The sequence below is a fragment of the Chrysochloris asiatica genome, unplaced genomic scaffold (assembly GCF_000296735.1).
Source record: "Chrysochloris asiatica unplaced genomic scaffold, ChrAsi1.0 scaffold00003, whole genome shotgun sequence".
Taxonomy (NCBI): Eukaryota; Metazoa; Chordata; class Mammalia; order Afrosoricida; family Chrysochloridae; genus Chrysochloris; species Chrysochloris asiatica.
The window spans coordinates 32,168,333-32,176,495 of record NW_006408521.1 but is presented as its reverse complement, the minus strand read 5'-3'; the positions used below and the strand labels follow the sequence as shown (position 1 = coordinate 32,176,495).

The 8,163-nt window shown below is 38.0% G+C and overlaps 1 pseudogene; it reads left to right on the top strand.

Annotated features, from left to right (window-relative positions):
• Window positions 1-1,402: 1,402 nt before the first annotated feature.
• On the top strand, window positions 1,403-2,045 carry LOC102812182 (annotated as a pseudogene).
• The last annotated feature ends 6,118 nt before the right edge of the window (window positions 2,046-8,163 follow it).

Below are 8,163 nucleotides of genomic sequence, written 5' to 3'. Positions count from 1 at the left end.
AGTGATTAATTCTCCCTTCCTTCCCACCCCTGGTAACCATCATAGAATGGTTCTTTTAGCAAGAAAACCACTTCTTAACTTTTGACAACAGTGGTCTCATACAATATTTGTCCTTTTGTGATTGACCAGTTTCACGCAGCATAATGTCATTCAGGTTCATCCATGTTATGAGGTGTTTTGCAGATTTATCATTCTTCTTCCATGTTGCATAGCATTCTATTGTGTGTATGTACCAACATTTGTATCCATTCTGCCACTCTCTGTCTCTTGACTGGTGCATTTAATCAATTTACATTCATGTAATTATTGATAGGTATGAATTGATTGCTGTCATTTTGCTGTGTGTGTTAGTGATGTGGCTGGTTTCTTTGTTTTATGTGAATTCTTTTCAAAGCTTTTATTATTAATTAAGTGATAGTTTACATTGTCAAAAATTGGTTTTGTACTTAATCGTATTTTGTTTCATTGTAATGATTACAATCCTCTCCATGCATGATTGATTAACAGTATTTTCCTCTATTCCCTCTTTTTTTGATGTACACAAAAACATGCAGGAACATATAATCATTTAATGACTAAAGGGCACAATTTGCAAGTCAGCCTCCTGCTCCTCAACATACAGCCTACTCAGTGGGGACTCTACCTTTCCCCCACTTGCTCTGAAGCTAAAGTCCATCTTGAAAACTTGCAAGCCAGCCACTTTGTGCCTTTATAACCCTCCCATTTTGGTTAGCCAATGTCTAAGTTGCCCATCCCTATCAACCCTGTGTACTGAGGGGATCTCCTGTTTATTTGTTCTTTATTATTTCTTTTTAACTTTATTTTTTGGTTTTATTTTTCTCTTATTAATTCATTTTTTTATTGTCCCACCCAACAGGAGATATTGTGCCCACATGGCCCAGTCACACTTTTCTCTGTTGCAGTCCCACCTACTGAACCAGGATCACTGTCCACTCCTTCACTACCTGATCAGTGATACACAGTGGTCAACACTAGCCCAAAAACTGCCCTTAACTGTGCTATGTGAACAGCAAACAGAGAACTGTGCATACACTTATAATCTCTATCACACCCACCAGGAAACAGGCAATGAATAGACCAACTTACAATCATCAATTAAATACAAATACACCACCACCACAATGTCTCAGAGAAAACAGACAGTTGTAATTTACACCAAGAAACAAGACACAGTGGCTCAAACAAGCCAAAAAATACAGAGCCAGAAGATAATTCTGAGGAACAACCTGATGAAAATTTCAAAAGAATGACATGAGAGAAAGATTGAGGAAGCTATAGACAAAATCAAGGGAAATAGGTGGAAGGGACACACCCCAAGTGCAAGTCTGTGAGAAACGGCAAACAGGTCTTTTCGATTCTACCCCACCAGGTTCCATTAGAGATGAGATGCACATTTGAGAAGGCACTTGCTGGTGCCCAAACTCTTGTTGAAAGACTGAGAGATGATGGGGATGCAGCAGAATCTCTCACTAAACAAACCACAGCTCTCAACCAGTGTGGAGAAGCAATGGAGCAGTATCAGGACGAAACGCAGGAATTTAAGGAAGTTACAAGACAACAACCATGGTCCACATTAGTTATGGGAATCCAGCAAGAAAACAGACAAATCAGAGAGTTACAACAAGAGAACAAAGAATTACGTACATCCCTGGAAAAACATCAGTCTGCTTTGGAACTTATAATGAACAAATACCGAAAACAAATGTTTAGACTACTAATGGCAAGCATAAAAGACGATCCAGGTATAATAATGAAGCTAAAAGAGCAACACTCCAAGGAATTACAAGCACATGTTGACCAAATACCTGAAATGGCAGCAGTAATGAAGAAAGCCACTGAAATTGATGAGCAGCAGGGATTGCAAGGAACAAGAACGAATATTTCAACTTGAACAAGAAAACAAAGTTTTGAGAGAAATCCTTCAAATAACTCGAGAATCATTTTTGAACCTTAGGAAAGATGATACATTGGAAAGTACGTCTTTGTCAGCATTAGTGACCAGTGGTGACCTGAGTCTAAAGTAATGCTGAAGAGCTTCTAAGCATGTGAGCTTCTTTCATTGGCTCCAAACAGTCATTGAGACAGGCCTACTAAATGTATGATTGAATAACATAAACATCAATCTCAATCAAGCTTTTATATATTCTATGTATATACACATACATACTATTTACAGTATACTGGTAATGACATTTTAAGAGATAACAAAATACATTCATTATTTAAGTGGTCATTGACTTAATTCCAAAACATTGGTGAATGGAGTCCTGGTGTGGCACTGTGGGTTAATGTGCCAGACTGCAAAGCCATTTGAACTGCAAGGTCAGTGGTTCAAGCTCACCAGCTGCTCCTCGGAAACCATATATAGGGTCACTATGGGTCAGAACCGACTTGACGGCACTTTACAACAACAACAACAATTGGTGAACAGATGAAGGGTTTCACAGTAACTGCTGAATATAAAGAGAGCTTTCAACAGTACTCGTGGCTAGTTCTGGATGATGTTTTGGTAAATTTGAATATTTCTAGTTAGTGTTTAGAGATTAATAGACTTATCCCATTTTAAAATACAAATTATGCCATGGCTTTGTGAATGCAGTTGCTCATACTAAGTTTTATCCTTCCTGTTTGGTGTCAGAATTAACAAATGGCTTATGGACTGGGTAAGACTTCATCTTTAGTGACTGCATGTCTACCTTCCCATTAATTCAAATTTTTGTCAAAAGTGCTTTAAAGGCTTTAAGAATGTTTTGTACTCAGCATAAATAAACAGGTGATTTCATTTTAGCTAATTTACACTAATTGATACTTGGCTAACATTTTTTTCATAACTTGCTAAGTGTATGAAATATTTCAGGAATGAAAGAGAAGGAATATTACTTTCTAAGAAAGATCTTTTGAGAGACAAATTTGTGGGTTAAACTACTCCTTTGAAAGAAAGTTTTGGTTCTAAGTCATTAGTGAAGATGAGATTTTTCTCTTCTTTGGTTGATCTTGAAGAGTAATATATAGCTCATTTAGCTAAGAGTGGAAGTATGTGATATATAACACACAAAGTCTGGTAATTTCAAAGTACATTGGGAATTCCCCTGGCCTTTACTGTTTGTTAAATAATTGCTTTGTAATACAAGCAGTGAAAGTAAATTTTAATTTCAAGAAACTATTTGGTCTCATACAAACTTCAGTCAAAAGGGGGTGAAAATCTATGGACTTAGAAGTGATTTCACAAAATGTCAAATATCTAGTACATTAAAAAAAATTAAAGGCCACCAAATACAGAAATGTATTTACTATCAACTGAAACCTAAAGTGTTCTTATTTTGTGATTATAGAATGTGTCAAATAAGCTTTAACATATTTATATTAAATATTAAAATTAGCAGATAGAAAATTCTACATTTGAATGAATATTTTAAAATATTCCTTCATACAATTCATGTATAATTTCATATATTGCTGATATTCAAATTACTTTTCACTTCAGAATTCTTCTGTCTTACGTTTGGGTAAAAGAGATTGACAGAGCTGATTGAATAGGAACAGGCTAATGGTCCAAACATTAAATATATTTCTTTTCTAATCCAAAGGTCTTTATTTGATATTTTATAAATAATTGAGAGTTTTTAAACTTTTCTTATGGCTTTTTGGGAAAATATCCCTTAATTTGATGGCAAAATTCATTCAAACAGTTTTTGTCCCAAGTAAGAAATAAGTCACACAGTTGAGTTTAAATTTGAGGCAATTCATTGAGGCAGCTCTATTATAAAACATTGCTTAATAATTATTTTTGTAGTAAAAAAACTAGGGTTAATTTATTCTTGGTTTTCTTGCTTGGATATAATTTTTAAGGTCTTGGTATAAAGGCATTTACTTTGTTATATAGTGACAGTTTTCCATCCCTTACCTTTTGTTTGTCTTACACAGGAGGTTCTATTTATGTCTGGGAGTACAGACTGCACAGGAGTGTATTTCATCAATAAAGATGAGTGGTTAAAAAAAATCAAGGGAAATACAGACAAAACTTAAGAAGAATTCAGGAAAACACTACAAGAACAATCAGATAAAATGCATGAAAAAAATTAGAAACCAAACAAAAATAACAGAGAGAAATCTAGAAGATTAATACTAAGATTTCAGAATTAAATAAAACCCTGAAAGGGCAAAGGAGTAGAACTGAATCAATGGAAGGTTGAATTAGCGAGCCTGAAGACTAACCTATCAATACTAATCTGATAGAGGATCAGATAAAAATAACAAAAAAAAAAATCTGAAAAATGCCTAAGAATTATGTGGGACACCATCAAAAGGAATAACTTACTTATGATAAAAATTCCAGAATAAGGAGACCAAAAAACAACATAGAAAAAAATTGTCAAAGAATTGTTGGAACAAAACTTCTCTAACATCATGAAAGATGTGAACATATGCATTTAAGAAGCTAAATGGATCCCAAAAAAGGATAAATCCAAAAAGGAAATCACCAAAATATATCATAAGCAAATTTCCCAAACTGCAGCCTAATAAAGAATCCTGAGAAAAGCTTTGAAAAATGAGACATTTTAAGACTATGTTCTGATTTCTCAGCAGAAACAGTACAAACAAGAAGGAAATGGGATGACATATATAAAACTTTGAAGAAAAATTATATACCCAGCAAAATTGTTCCTCAAATATGATGGTGAAATTAAGACATTTCCAAATTAACAGAAATTAAGGGAATTTGTAAGAACCAGACCAACCTTACAAGAAATACTGATGGGAGTTCTTTGGACCGCTGGACAGAGAACCAACACCAGTAAAAAACAACCTGAGACTAACAGATGCCAAGAGTTCCCACAAGTCAACCAAGATCCAGAGTATCCAAAGTAAACTACAAGACTGAAAATAGGGAACCAGAGATAGCAAGTTACAACAAAGACCATGACAGAGCAGGAAGAGGGAATAGTGTACAGAACTTCCAAGTGGAGAGGATGTCAAAATTTCAAGATAGAACACTGTTTTAAACTTGGAATACACATGTTACTTAGATGAAGGGAAAGGTTATATACGATTGAACAGACATGTAGGCTAAACAGGTGTGAGAGGGAAAGTATGAGTGTACCCCCCCACACACACATATATATGACTCAATGCCACTCAACAACAACATGTATAGATACAGGAATTGACTGAGGATATTTGTATTGACTTTTGCTGTAAATATATCTGTGGATAGGATGGAGCCTACAGGGAACAAAATTATGAAAACTTCTTAGATATAATCAAACACTTTGAGAGAATAAGTCCCTCAGCCTGGTGGCTCAGGACCATAGTCTCAGGGACACCAAGGTCAACTCACATGAATTGTCCACAAAGACAGTGTTCCATATACTATTTTGGTAAGTAGCAACAGGAGTCTTACAAGCTTGTGAGAAGCCATGAAAGGTGAAACTATTGGTCTCTCCCTGGCTAGAAGAAAGAAGAGTGATGAAAATCTAATAAATATGGAAACAGTCCATCAGACTAATGGACCACGTGAATATCAGTCTCCATAACCCTGAGACCAGAGGAACTAGATGGTGCCAAACCGCTCTGAAAGGGATCGAATTAGATGGTCCTGGATAGAGTGGAAGAAAATGTAGAACAAACTCAAAATCCTAAAAGAGACCAGGCTTACTGGTTGGCTAGAGACTGGTGGAACCCCCAAGACTATGGCTCTTAGTCTCCCTTCAGGTCTGGAAGAGAACTTACTTCCGTGGCTCAACGCTCAGCCCAACGATAGATAGGTCTCTGTGGGGAACAACACTAGTGAGGCATGCACACCTTAGAACAGTCAACCGGTTGTGATCAAAACAACAGCAATTACCCAAGGACAAAGTTCAGAAGGGTTAGAAATGAGGAGGCATAGAGCTAGGAAACCGAGAGAGGAAGTGGTATAACTGGTGTTACATTGAGGGGATGGTAATCAATTAGATGAAACAAATGTGTATGAATTACTGGTTGTAAAATTAATGATCTGCTCTGTAAGCATTTACCCAATTCACAATAAATTTTTTTTAAAGATTTACAGCCTAGGAAACCCTATGAGGCAGTTCTACTCTGCCTTATAAGCTTGTTTTGAATCAGTGTCAATTTGATGGCAGGTTTTTGGTGTGTGTGTGTGTGTGTGTGTGTGTGTGTTTGTTGTTTGTTAATATCAGTACTATGGAATATACTGGGAGTCCTGATGTGGTATTGTGGGTTAATGTGTTGGACTGCAAAGTCAGTTTGAACTGCAAGACCTGCGGTTCAAGCTCACTAGCTTCTCCTCGGAAACCTTATACAGGGTTGCTATGGGTCGGAACCGACTCGATGGCACTTAACAACAACACCATCACCACCATGGAATATTACTCAGCAATAAAAAGGAAGTGCTGACACCAGCTACATAGATGAAGTTTGAAAATATAATGCTTTGTGAAAGAAGGCGGTCCCCAAAGACCATATATTATGTAATCCCGTTGATATGAATTGTCCAGAACAGGGAATTATATAGAGACAATAGATTGTTGTTTACTTAGGGCAGGTATGGTGATGGGGGGGGGGGGGGGGGTGCGCAGCATAGGGGCTGCAAGTAATAGCTAAGGGAAGTGGGGTCTTTTTTCTGTTTTTTGAAGTCATAAAAATGTTCTAACATTACTGGTGATCATTACATATATCTGTGAATATACTAAAAACACAGTGAATCATACACTTTCAATGAGTGGATTGTATTATATGTAAATGATATCACAATAAGGCTGTTACAAATAAATGAATTAAAATTTATTCATTAGGGTTAACCATTTGCCTTATGCCTGGGTCTCCCTAAAAACATAAAAGCCACCCAGAATAATACCTTAAATTCTTAATGGTTTTCAGTGAGTTGATTTGTGAAAGACATTTGTGTCTTCAGAAAGGGCAGAGGTAGAGGAAAACAAGAGAACGGCCATTGGAAAGAGGACTAGGAAATACAGAGGGGACAGAATGAAACTCTGTCTCTTTCACAAGTCCCCCAAAGGACGTCCTTTCTGAGTTTGAGGGGAGCTGAGCCCCTTCCCTACCCAAGCCTTTGGCCAGGATGGTATATGAGCCAGGCTCTCATTAGCATGTACTGCCACCATCGTCAGAGCTGAGTGATGGCTCCTGCAGAATGGAGGAGTGTTGAATACAGGCTTGTCAGCGTACCATCCTTCACCAGGACCCGGGGCCAAGATTCATATCCTCTGTCAGACGCTCATTCAACATCCTGAGCCAGCCTCCACCAGGGTCCAATTTTTATACCCTCTCCCTGGGAATGGCAGGCAATCTTTCAGGCCCTGGAGATGGGGAGACACACAGGAATGTTCCACTTTCCATGAGAACCACTTAGGGGTTGAAGTCAGAGAAAGTCAGAAGAGGCAAAAGGGGTGGAATGCATTAACATGGTTTTTTACCTGTCCTCTGCCAAATTTGCACCTGCCTTCTGCTCCCCAGTTCCAGCTTGGGCTTCCCAGGAAACATCATCTGGAATAATAGTACAGGCAGGGCACCAGGCATGTCAGTCCAAGACTTCGCTTCTCCACAACAGACAGGTTACCCACCAATAGGAAATGGTGGCAGGGTATGCCAAGATCAGGCTGTTGTGAGAAATAAAACGCTCAACTCAAGATGAAGCAATTTGACTTTATGAGTTGGAAACTCTGTATTGTCTCTTCTCCATTTTGTGTGGCACGTATGTGCTGGGCAGAGAAATATGTTCCAGAGGCTGGGAAATATGCAATGATGAGTATGTTTGAGTCCCTTGTCCGGGGATCATAGCCACTTAATACGCCCATCAAGGTCAAGAATTAGTCTTCCCTGTGCCTTCCACAGTGACATACAGTGAGCACTCTACAGCTGACTCTTCTGAGCAAAATTTCAGTACCATCTTCCCCATAAATAATACAGAAACCAGAGGGAACCTTATTTTATATGTAGCATAGTGGTTACGAATTGGGCTGCGAACCGCAAGGTCAGCAATTTGAAACTACCAGCTGTTCCACAGGAGAAAGATGAGGCTTTCTGCTCCTGTAAAGATTTACAGCCTCAGAAACCCTGTACAGGGTCGCTATGGGTCAGAACCGACTCCACGGCACATAACCAACCAACCAATCTAGTTCTGGT